The sequence below is a fragment of the Hemiscyllium ocellatum genome, chromosome 48 (assembly GCF_020745735.1).
Source record: "Hemiscyllium ocellatum isolate sHemOce1 chromosome 48, sHemOce1.pat.X.cur, whole genome shotgun sequence".
Lineage (NCBI taxonomy): Eukaryota > Metazoa > Chordata > Chondrichthyes > Orectolobiformes > Hemiscylliidae > Hemiscyllium > Hemiscyllium ocellatum.
In genome coordinates this window covers 15199208-15212624 of record NC_083448.1, presented here as the reverse complement: position 1 = coordinate 15212624, position 13417 = coordinate 15199208, and positions in this window count along the sequence as shown.

Genomic DNA, 13417 nt, shown 5'->3' with positions numbered 1-13417 from the left:
GACTTGAAAATGATGAAAAGACATTTAAGTGTTAACATATCAACCAGGAAATAACCAAATTGACAGGAGGCTGAGAGTCCGTTCATTTTGATTTGTAATGGGCACTGGAGGCACATGGCTAGGACTAAACAACAGTTTGATGCATCATTTGAGTATTTAATGCTGGAACTTCTTTAGATTTTTACTGACAATTCATTGACTTTTATCTGCCCAGTTAATTCTTGGATGTAGCACTAGTTCATGCAGATTAATATTTATATTTAGTTATGTTTCTGTTTTCCATTAATTTGTGATATTTTGTTCAGTTTTCCTGAGTATATCTTAAGCTTTTCTTCCCCAATGTTTCATTAATCTTGACTGATTAAGTTTGTTTTATTAAGTGGAGTAATGGTAGTGGATAATGAAATATCACAAAGTGTTGGGTTTTAATAAATAACACATGAAATAACTATTTATCTAACCTGAATGGTGTTGCATAGTTTTCCATTCTCCTCATTTTAATTAACTCCACACTTAAAGTGGCATCGGCCCCATATTGTCCCGAGACCACACACTTTCATATGAATTCCTGTGGTACGGCAATATTGACCTTTCGAACATCAACAAGGAAATATTTGAAAGAGGTACCTTCTATGTTTGAGTGTATTAAAATAGTCAAATGTGTTGTCATCTAATTAGTGATGCATATGATTATATGATTTCCCCACTGTCTCTACATCATATCTAACAAAGCTACAGACAAGGGAATGGGCTGAGCAAAATAATCGTTAAGTTTGACTCTCGTCTGGCATTGTTAAGAGGCATCAGACTTTTACAATAAGTGGGAAGCCTCAGCCGGTTCTTTTAAAACCTTATTTATTAAAAGCTTAGCCAAAGAGGCACGTCCCACAGGGCTCTCGCTTCAAGTCAGAATTGCCGAGGTGACAGACCCAGTCTTTTGGGAGCACAATGAATTTGTACACACACTGCACTGGTTTAGTTTTAATCTCATCTGCAAGCTCATAGCAACATTGATAAATAGGAATCCAACTGCCTATAAGCATAAAGATTGACAGTTAACTGCTGTTGCTTCCGCTTCATGCCAATGATGGCCCAACCAGTCAGCATTCTCTTCTCATTCTCTATAACTTGGTGTCTTTGCTGTTTCTTCTGATCTCGTCCTGATGCATGCAAGAGAAAAAAGCTCGCCTCTTTCTAGCAATATAAAAGAGGGAAATTACTGAACAACTTAGCACTGTGGATAATGAGGACTTAAAAACTTTCAGGTTTGCTGGACCAGGCTCCTAATCTCTGTCATCCCTTTTGATTTGGAGTATTTGGAGAATTAAGGGATGTACTGCATTTTTCTGTAATTGAGATATTTTCTTCTCACTTTCAATTTTTCTTCCTAATGTTTGTGGCAAAGCTCTACTTCCTGTAATAGTGCCTTACCAATTGCTTAAGGCATTTACAGTGGAAACAGTGAAGGAAATGGGATTCAGTAGGTAGTTCCTGTTGCAACATGTGGGCTAAATACTTCCTTCTTAAATGCCAAATAAACAACTAGCAGGTGGATGGATAAGTCGTGATCGAATTGAATAGTGAAACTGGTTGAATGGCTTGTGTTCCTACTCATTGGTAAATCATGACCAGTCAAATTTCCAAGGAAAAAGTGAGAACTGCAGATGCTGGAGATCAGAGCTGAAAAATGTGTTGCTGGAAAAGCGCAGCAGGTCAGGCAGCATCCAAGGAGCAGGAGAATCGATGTTTTGGGCATAAGCTCTTCTTCCTGATTCTCCTGCTCCTTTGATGCTGCCTGACCTGCTGTGCTTTTTCAGCAACACATTTTTCAGCTCAGTCAAATTTCCACACTACCTTCAGAGATGTTTGAATGCTCATGCAGCAAAATCACCCAAGACATGAGATAATTGTTCTCAGATGATGGCTCCTTCATCTGTTATTAATTTTGCACGATCTGTTTTGTAGATAAATTGCCACAATGTTTTTTCATAGTAGGGGTGAGCATGGCTACTTGGTCTTAGAGGAAAGGCATTGTGAAGTTCCCAACAAAAAAGCTGCTGTTAAAATATTTCCGTAAGGATATCGCAGAGGTTTGGTCTTAATCTTTCAGAACCCAAAAGATCACCTCCCTCCTCCTCAAATTGATACAGAGGGGATGACAGTTGAGGCATTCATGATCATGCCATTCAGATCCTTGCACAACTAGAATAGGCTAGTTTCCCAGAAAGGCAAAGGGGAGAAATACTGGGAGGTTTCACAAAATTGGGGAATGCAATTGCAGATGGGGAAGGAATAACAAAACAACTGGCAGAAGCAGGTATCAGCTTGCTCAAAAGAATACTCAATGTTGAGGGGGTATGGAAGGAGGAGGAACTGGCCATTGGTAAGACTATTGAATGTACTCTCTTGCCTCAAATAATGCTGATTTTACTAACGTTGATCTCTCTTGTACGCCCTGTGCAATGTAAACTGTATGCCTCCATCAAAGCCTTTTGTTTTATACTTTCTTACGGTGATCTGCTTGTACTGCTTCTAAACAAAGCTTTTCACTGTACATGACTAAGTCAAGTTGAGTAAAACAGATCATAGTCCTCATCCAGGAGACATACGAAAGAGATTCTAAATCACAACTTGATTGAACAGGTGTGTGATGTCATTGAGATGGCTGTCAAAGTTCTTCAGGGTCTTTCAACTTGATCATGAGGTCACTTCCATTTGGAATCTGTTAAAAATATGGACTTGGCAGAGCCTGACAGCTTTCTTTCAAAAGGAAATTTGGAACCCTAAGTTAGTTGTGTTGTGGCCTGCACCTTGAAATAATTATACTGTGTGTATCAACAGGTGCTGAAGTTGTCAAAGTTAATGAAAAATAATTTACACACTCAGCCATAATACATGCTTCTTTAAGTAATTTTATTTGCAATTAGTTTCATCTCTTACAGAAGCGTTTGGCACAATTGATAACATTTACCTTCTTGAGTTAGGGTAACATAACCTTAAAGCCAGAACTCGTCAATTCCAGAGGGGAATGTGGAAACAGTTGTCTGCACAAAATGGTGCTCTTTTTAAGAGCTCTTTTCCACAAATGCGGCTGATCATTGCCCAATAAATAAATTTAAATCTGAGCTCCTTGGATTTTTGCTACTCGTGAAGAACTCGGGAACATCAAGCCAGAGGTAGATAGAGTGAGAATGTAAATCAACCATAGTCTTACCAACTGACAGAACTAATACAATGGGGTATCATTCTGCTGTAATGTCACTGATGATGCTGCTTTGATACTAGTGGAGGACAAGCTGAGAGAATCCAGAGTGAAGCATGTCATGAGCAAGAGCAGTGTTTACTGGCATGTCTGAAGCACAGAAGGATAAGGGATGAGAGTGCTATCGTGCTTAAGAAAGTGAGAGCAGTGTGGACGAAGAGCAGCAGTAGCTAAATAGAAACAGAGCAGCCTAAGTGCAAGTGTAGATCCCCCTTGAATTACAAAATGCAAGAAAAGGGGCCAAGAGAGTGATAATCACAGTATGCTCACAAAACATCCAGCCTCAAACTTCTCTGCAAATAGAAATGCACTGAAAATGCTAAATGTGGGCCATGTTGCAATCTTCATGTCCCTCAAACAGCTGAAAGTCATTCACACAAATAGTTAACAAGCCTGCACTGGATTTCACGACATGACCCTTTCATTTGGCAAAATGATGTGGAATGCAAGAAGGTACATGGCTGGTTCATTTGTTGTTAGTATATTTTGGTTGTTGGATAATTCAGAGATGAAAGGCCAGAATACTGGTAGACTCCCATGCTGCTGCACAACTGTTGGATCTAAACATTCATGTTATCATTCATCACCTGCATGGATTTGTTTTAATGTCACATCTGAACCATGGCCATCTCTGTTAATAAACTAGAGATGAGTGTAAAGCCTGGTGTGGAGTTTAAATCCGCATTCTTCTGTCAGCACTCAAATCAATCAACTACATGAATTAGACAGAGGTAAAATTGGTTGGTTTTCAAATAAAGATATTCAAGAGGAAGAAAGAAAATTGGCCCAAAACATACAAATTAAGCAAGCTGTGTCAAACTTTTCATTTCAAATTAAGCTGATTTGGCATTTTTTCATTCCCCCATTTCCTGTTGTGGTTTTGCTCCCACACAATCTTGAACAGATTTTGCAGTTTTTGCTGTCTTCGTAAATTGACATGCCCTGTGCCCACCACATGGGGGAAGTAGGAAATTGTTGTGGAGCATGATAACTTAGGGGGAGTTTTTTTTAAAAAAAACAAAACTGAAATAGATCAATTACAAGAATCACCAAACGTAATTTGCAGAGAGCATAATTCTGTGAAATAGCAAGACCAAGCATTTAAAATGATTATACTGACAAGCCAGGCGTCAAATCTCAGGCAGTCATCCCTTCCTTCTCAGTAGTACCTCATACTTGCAGCCCAATGATCTTAAGGTTTCAGCAGCTCTGTAGTTTTGCCAATTTATAATGGATGGACATTTTAAATTCAGTAGGTCTTGCTTTGGCCAACACCCACAGTCTTCTTCCTGCTGTACTATTTTTGGGCATGACTTTTGCCAGGACCCTTTACTTTGACATATTGAGGTTCAGTAATTCCTTCACAGCTAAGACTCCGTGTACCACAAGTTTCCTCCTCTGTAGTTACTGCTTTATGTCAGCTGGTCAGAGAGCAGAATCTTAGACTCCGGTCAGGCCACCAGCAGTTGGCAAGGGATTGGATTTGTTAGTTTAGCGAGAAAGAACAGAAGCTGGACAGAGGAATTGGAGATCAAAGGCGACAGTTGTGGGCAGACTTGAGATTGGAAGCTGGGCAGGTGGAGGTTGCAAGGTCCTAAGAAGGTGGCAATATTCTATAACGATGAGAGGTTGTGGGGAAGATCACAAGCTGGGGAACTGGCTGCTAGGAAGTGGGACACTGAAAAGAACTAGGTGGATGATTACAAGCTACGACAGAGATCTAAGCCTAATTTGGTGATTGGTGAGAGAATGGTAGCAGCCGTTCATAATCTTGACATTTGATGATGGAGACAGGAAGGATCACTCCTGCATCTCTCCACTCCACAGCGAATTTGATCAAGTTCAGATTTTTTTTTAAAAAAACAAAACTCATTGACTAAAAGCATTGGTCTTCAGTGAAACAATCTCATTGTCTCACCACAACTAGCATTTGGCCTTAAACTTGCTTAAGCTGAAACGCATCTTCTAATCTTGGGAATTCAAACATTTCTCTTTCCAATAGTACATGACATTTCCAGCAGGCAATGTGCACACTTGTTTCCTTATCAGCACCAAAATGACAACTTATATGCTCATTAGCGACTGAATTAAATAGGCTCTAGACAGATCCACTGAAAGTATAGAGACTTAAAAATCTTCTGGAATATTGGATATCCCACAGAAAGTAGATAAATGAGTCAGGTAATGCCCTATTTAGTTGTGACTTCAGACGCATTGGTCACATGTATTTGGACATGTTCTTCATTCACAAGGCCACTTCCATCATCTTTCAGAATCTGAGCTCCTTTTGTCAATGCACACTTTTGTCTTAATGCTATTATTGACTGTTGTGTCCTCCAGTCAAAACACAATTTTGTACCTGTGTACTGAGCAAAACCTCTTCATCTGTTGCAGTGAATTTCTCTAGTACCCTCTCTCATACTGTTGTTACCCCTTGCAGGCGAAACATTAGTTTTTTTTTATTGCCCTCAGTTCAATTTTAACTGTCCTAATCAAACAATCACTTTTGCTGCTGTTCATTTAGCTTATTTTTCACAGGTCAAATCTCTTGTATCTTGAGTTTTAGCAGTGTTGTTATCATTTCCATCAGCTTTGATGTAAATTTGGCTGATCACGTGTGTATGTGTACATGGATCATTTGAACGGTTTCGAATGGGTTGAAAATTTCTCAGATGTACTTTTACCAGGAACACACCGTATCGTGGGTCAGAGTGGCACGAATTGTATTTCTTAATTCTATTTTAGTTTTAAAAGATCTGCAAGTTTATTCGTGTTGATATTTTATCCCCAGCAGATATGTTGCTTCGGATAACATTATACTTGTAAGAAATGTACTTGTGCGGACCATGTGTCATCACATCCTCATAACGCTTCAAAACACTTCACAGCTAAATCAATCACCTTTTAATGACAGCTACTACTGTTATGTAAGCCAATTCGAACACAATTCCCCAAATGAATTAAGTGACCAGTTAGTGCGCTAGTCAAAAAGGATACATCATCCACTGAGTAGTCCCAATGGAATCTTTCTGAACCCCAACCAAAAACATGGGGTCTCGTTCTGACATATCACCCAGAACATTTCTCAGAGCCACTGCAGTGTTGAGCGGGCAAAGAATAAATAGTTTCTGAGAGCAAACGTCACACACCCCTTCCGAGGTCACTGATAAAACTGCTGAGGGGGAAGGCCGCAGAGCTGACACTTTTACTGCAGTGTAATAACAATCAGCTTTTGCAGCACTCAAAAAAGGGATTTCAGAAGATAAGTGTTCAAAGCTGTGAATAAGGAAGCTGATTTATACCTGACAAGCGTGGATGCAGAGTTATGACAATGACAGTGTTCCCTCTGTGCTCTATGCGTAGGCCACATTCAACCTTCATCAATTTGTGGACACCATTACTTCGACAGATTAACAACTCCAGAACTATTGCTGCTAAATAGAGCAATGGCTGAGGAATTTTAAGATGTTTTGTCAACGTGGCAAGACAACATTTATTGTCCACACCTTTTCCCCCTGAAGTCGTGGTGGTGGAGAGCCACTTCCTTGAATTGCTGTAGTCACATGGTCTAAGAATAATCACAGTGCTTGATGGCAGAGGTTTCATGTCTTGGTCCAGCAAATAAGAACAAACAGCAATATAGTTCCAAGTCAAAATAGTGCATGACTTATGCAGGAACACCACCACCTGCAACTTTCTCCCTCTCTGCTGCCTTCATCTTTTTAGATGTTGCAAGTTCTGAATGTGCACATGAAGAAACCTGGTTAAGTTGCTTTAATGCATGTTCTAAATGGCACGTATCACAGCTGCATTAAAGCAGATGGTAGTGTGATTCAGTGTTTGTGATGATAGAGTGCTAGTCAAGCTGGTTTCTTTGTCCTTGACTGGGCAAGGCTTCCATAACTTGATTCCAGACAAATTAAGATTATTCCATCATGCTCCTAACTTATGTCTTGTAAATGGTGGAAGGGCTATGGAATTGTTGACATTGGGGCTTTAGTTACTTCCTGTGATAATTTGTATGTATGAACAAACTATTCCTTCACAATTTTGGTCAATGTGTTGATTTTTAATGGATTGAATTATACCAGATAATTAACAGATGAATGGAATGTGTCAGTATTTGGACACAGACTTTCACAGAGCAACTTGAAGCCTTCAGTTATTAACAACAGAAACGCAGATTGCACAAATATTTTCTACGTTTTCATATTCCTTGAAAAATAGGATTTGTAAGATGTAGCCCAAGTTTTACAAATCCATGAAGGCATATGAAGAACAACTTAATTTTTTGTGTGCTACTTTTCAACATTGCAAAATGCACGGGAAAGTAGCAACGTTAAGGTGGTGGCAAGGCAGCTGACCCAATGCCTAGAAAACGATGGGGCTTGAATTAGTGGCTCAGGAGAAGGAGGGTGAGACAAGAGAATGAGTTGGGGGTGGTGAGTGATTCCAGAGCTTAGGACCCAGGCAGCTGGGAACAAGGCCAACAATAGTGGTATGATCAAAAAGGACATTGAGCAAGCTATTGTTTACTTGCCTGAAATGGAGTACCTGCAGGACTGAGGGAACAAGAGTGTGAAAGGACACTGAAGGTGGTCAGCAAGTCAGAAGGTACAGTTGCTGATATGGAACGCTTTGTTACAGTTTGAGGCAGAAGTAGAATCATGCACAATAGGAGCAAGTTGTCCAACTCCGTGACTTGTTCTGCTTTCACCCCATACCCTCCAATCCCTTTAGTGTTGAACTCGTTCTTGAAAAAAAAAGTGTGTTTTGGCTTCAGTCACTTTTCGTGGTGCAGAATTCCACATTCATTGCACTTTTCAGAGGGAAAACAGAAATAAAGTGCTACAGGGAGAGAATAAGGGCGACAGGGTTTGCTTTCAGCGCTGCTGTTACTGAGAACCAGTCCGTGGCTGTGGGACTGAATGGTCTGCTTCTGTGCTGTAAATATTTCAAGTTCCATGATTCCGAGTGCATTAGGTCAATATGCACACACAAGACAAACAAGGCTACAGGGATTCCTCCTGCACACTGCCTTCAACGGCCTCATGATGCAGCAAGCTATACAGACTGGAAGTCAAACCACATATAGCAAATGTAAAGCAAAGAAACAAAATATTGGCGTCATTTGAGTCAGATAACCACCTCACTCAGCATCCCATATCAGAATGTAGATAGCATGCCAGTAGATCATTAATCCTCCCTCCCAAAAATAAATCTGTCCAAAGTTACTCGTGCGTGGATTCCATTTCAAATTTTCTCATTAGTTTCTTTTTACAGATTAAATACTGATGTTCACAACTGACTGCACAGAGCCGTGGCTGATGGATGTAATCAGGATGTAATGGAATTTGCTGCTGTTACTTTAGGTCTGTCCAATTTCAGGCACACAATCAAATCCTTCCCCTTTGCCCTGTCCACGAACCAGGAATTGAGGGCAACAAGACAAAATTTATCCTTGTGTAAACTTTATAAAACCAGCACTCACGAATGCTGTGGTAAAGCTCCAGAGAAGTTGTATTTTCTATTTTTCCTGAAGTGTTCACTTGTACATTCATATACAATTGTGACTGATAATAAGCTATGATAATTAGCCAGCAGCTCATTAATGGACAGAAGCATATTGTATCAAGCATCACTACAGTTGTGACAGGCAACAGCAACATCACTGCTCTGAAGCAGTCATCTTATCTGCTGTGATTGCATACTGGTTAATATATAAATGCAAATATGATGGAATCGCATCCAAGTCCCTGCTGCTGTGAGGCTGTTCATCACAGTTGAGTTTTATTTTCCAAGTTAACTTCATTTGTTTCTTTTGAGGCTCCAGGGAGAAGGGCGTTCACAGTGCAGGCAAATGCAAAAAAACTTTTGTAACCTTGCTCATAGCTAGTAAACAGTGTAATTGAAGCACTTGTAGAGGGAGACTCCCTCAGCCAGCCACCAATAAAGCCTGCTTAATATACCATTTTTACCCTTTGTCCCTTAAACCAATATCCAGCAAGAGGCTGCATGATACCAATCGTTAATCCTCTACTACATAGTTGAGTGTGGAAACTGAGCCAAGGCTGACAGAGAATGAGACAAAATGTTGCAATGTCATCACTGTTTTGGTTTTCTCAATGCAATTCTATGTGAATATTAACATTTGTATATACTCAACTCACAACAACCTGGTCATTGGTCTTTATAGGAGCTTGCTCACATGAATAATGGCTATGGTTGATGTATTGGCCACTACAACTGTTTGGTCAGGTGCTTTGGAAAATCGTGAGATTTTGAATAATAAATACAAATTTCTCTGATTCATTCAATCAGTCTAGACTAGATTTGAAAACTGGTCCCAAGAGTTGAAGGACTTGAGGCATTGGCTTAGACGTGTGAAATCAAAAGGTTGGTGTTTAAGCTTGATTAGGACAGCTTAGTCATAAAAAATTCTTGTGGTCAATCTGATACCTTCAAGCAGGATCTTTGTATTTCTTTTTTCTCCTTTCAGTTTATCTTGAGCTATTTACTGAATGTTGAGTCAACGTTGTTGAGATGAGAGTTGTTACCTTTCAAAGTAAGGATGTTTGCATTAACAGAAGGAAAAATTGGTAGTAGTATTTTAGTTCAGTTTACATTGATATTATGGAATGAGAATTTCATTTTGTTGTTCAATGTGAAGTGACTACGTTGAGTGGTGCCTGTGATCAGTGCATTTTGTGAGTGTGACTGTGCAAAAGCATGATGATGCTGTTGAGATGAACCCCGAAGTCACAAAGCAACCAAATACTTGGGCAAATAGCTAGATTTCAAGAGAGAGAGCGCGCGAGAGAGAGAAAGATGTAGAGGCAAAAAAAGGAATTGCAGACATTCGCACAACAGCTGGAGGCACTGCTCACAGTGGAGAAATATTTAAAATTTGAGATGTTCAACAACTGGAGTTTGCAAAGTACAAACCTTGGAAGTTTGTGGGGCTGAATGAAGTCATATGGTAAGGTCACAGGGAAGTTCCAAAATGAGGATGAAAATGTTCAAGTCAACTTGTTGTTTGTTGAGGAATCATTGTACGTCGACAATCCCTTGGGTGATTGGGCAGCAGGAGTTGGTTTCAGTTAAGATGTGGCAGAAAAGTTTTGGGTGCCTTTTGTTTGGTGAGAAATCAATCTGGCAGATCAGTGTGGAATGTGTGGAACAGTCAAGTCCAGAGGTAATTAATGTTAATTTCACAAAAGCAGGAGACCTTTGCTTTTGCCAATACTTATGTTCTTGCTTGTAAATTAAACTAAGATCAGAGTCATGGATTTTAAAGATTAAATAGATGTTCATTACAGCAGATGTCACAAAGCTGGTCCCCTTTTTCTCAAAGCTTTTCTCAAGGATACAGTGTCCTTGTTTTATTTTCCCCAGAAAGATCGTAAACAGGCCAGGCTCCAATTAAACTAGTTTGGTACAGAGATGAAAGGGTATTGAGAGGCCTTTTTGTTCATATGTAAGAGAATGAGACTTCAGGCCAATGTGGTCATGGTTTAGAAGTGACCTGTATAATGAAAGGGGAGTGGTCAACTCTCTAGCTGAGCAGTTCAGTCCTGAACAAGTTTGGAGTTCAGCAGTGAGTTGCGTGGAAACAAACAAACAAGTCTCTCTCCTTCTACCCTTCTAACTTCAAACTATAAGCATTTGTTCCATCTTTTAAAAACTGTTTTTTGAGGACGTTTGCTTATTGGGACTGTGGTGTGTATTTGGAACAGCATAATGAAGTCTAGTTTGGATAGACTAAGTTCTGTTGGGATTCTTCATTCAGTTCTTGTATTCCATTAAGTAATTTTATGAATACATTTATCTGTTTTAAAATTGTAGTCAACCTCGCTAACTTACTCCGGGGTAATTTTCACTATACACTTACTGAAACAAATTGCAAAGTTATGGTCTAGGGTGACTACTTAAGAATGTTTTGAGTGGTCTGGCCTAGTCCATAATAGATGTATACAACAATTATTATGTTAACAGGTCCATTTGTGTCTGGGATAGCATTTAGTGATTTGCAAACAAAGAGAAACATGCTTTTGTCAGCATGAGATGCTTCAGTTAAGATGGAGCCTGAGCCTCCTTAAATCTTATGTTATGGACTGGGTCAGTCCAGTTAAAACTGGAAGCAGGCAGCCCAGACCATAACTTTGCAATTTGCTTTAGTAAGGGTACAGTGAAAATTACCTGGAATAAGTTAGAACGATTGACTACCAGGTTTTAAAGCAGAAAACATTATTCACAAAATTACACAATGAAACAAAGAACAAATAAAGAATACCCCCAGAACTCAGTCTATCCAAGCTAGACTTCATTATGCTGTTCTGAATATACACAATGGTCCCAATAAGCAATCTTCCTCAGAAAAAAAGTTTAAAAGGAACAAATGCTTACAGGTTGAAGTTAGAAGGGCAAAGAGAGACAGCCCGTTCAGACAGTCCACTGCTGAACTCCCAACTTGTTCTGAACTGAACTGCTCAGCTAGAGAGTTGACCACTCCCCTTTCATTATACAGGTCACTTCTAAAACATGGCCTCTTCGGCCTGAAGTCTCCCTACTCTAATCTCTGGAACGAACGAGTTTAATTGAAACAGAGTGCTTTAATACCCCTCTGAAAAAAAAAGGACATAGTATCCTTGGAAAAAAGGAACAGCTTTTTAGAAAAAAGGGACTAGCTTTGTGACACCCAGATCATATACAGTGTCACAAGGATGATGCTGCCATGAACCTGTCTGTTCAAGGTGCACCGACTTAATAAAAGATTCAACATTACAGGAACGAATGTCTTAAATATGATTCAGAGCCTCATGAGCTGTCAAGGGCAGTCTCCAGTCCTGAGTAGATGGTGACTCGCAACCTATGTCTGGTCAGACTGTCAGTGAGTTCAAGTGCAACGTCAAACTGACAAGTGGACTGGTAGAGCCTGATCCAAGGAGAGGAATGGAGTTGTATTCCAGACTAAAGCTTCAGTCTTCCCAATGTTGACTGGGAGGGAGGAAGTTTCTGCTCATTCAGTACTGGATGTTAACAGTTAACTGGATGTTCCGCAAATGGAAAACTTACAAGAGCGAGTGCTGAGTTCATGTAACAAACGCTGTTGTTTTCCATCATATCACTGAGGAGCAGGTAAAGGAGAAATAGATCCTTGGGGAAGACAAGAGGGTAATGGTGAGCTAATAGAGACCATTGCAAGTCGTGCTCTGGCTACTCAGGTAAATATGACTTGAACTGTTCAAGAGCAATTGCATGCAGCTGGACAAAAAAGAAGAGTACTTTTGAGGAGGATGTTGTGGTCCAATCTATCAAAAGCCACGGACGGGTTGCGAAGCTTCAGAAGAAGAACCTTTGACATGGCTGCAAGGTATATGATTCATGACTTTGACAAGTACCTTTTTTAAACGCTGTAGTGGAGGTGAAACCTAAGTTTAGAGCTGTTAGAGCTCTGGGCAAGGTGGATATCGATGTTGGAAGTTTAACTAGTGTCAAAGAGTTGAGGGAAAAACAAAATCAGGTGGGATGATGGATTTCATGGTGAGGGGATCAAAGGTTCTTTTTTTCCCTAAAGAAAGGTAAAGAATGATAATTTTAATGGAAAGGAGTCAACACAAAGAAAGAATGGTGAACAATATTGCCTGGTCAGTAGCTGAATTGGGTATGGGTTAGGTGAAGCAAAAGAGTGATCTTGTGGACTGGATGAGTTTGGAGGGGATATAGAGGCAAAATAGAGAAGGATGACAAGTTGAGGGCTGTGGAATTAGGAGAGAGTCAGATCAATCATTCTGACTTCAGAAACATACATCCTGGTGAAATGGCAGTGCAAGGTTTTTGTTTTAATAATAAAAAGAGAAGCAAAACACTTAACTTGCAGACAACAGTGTTGGAACAATTCTTTCTGACTTTGAAATAACTTAATTGCAATTGATAGAGACATAATTAGTGCAGCACTTACATTGCAGGGCATCTTGTTCATTTCAGGAAGTTATCCCCTTACAGCCTGGGGATCATGAGGAGTGTCAATACGACTGAAACATTTCCACAAAAGAATGATTGCAGTGGCATCTGCAGCTAAGAAAGAATGTGAATTTGAAATCCTGTCGTTACATGGTCACAGCACACCTACAAAGTTCCACAGAACAGGTGGTA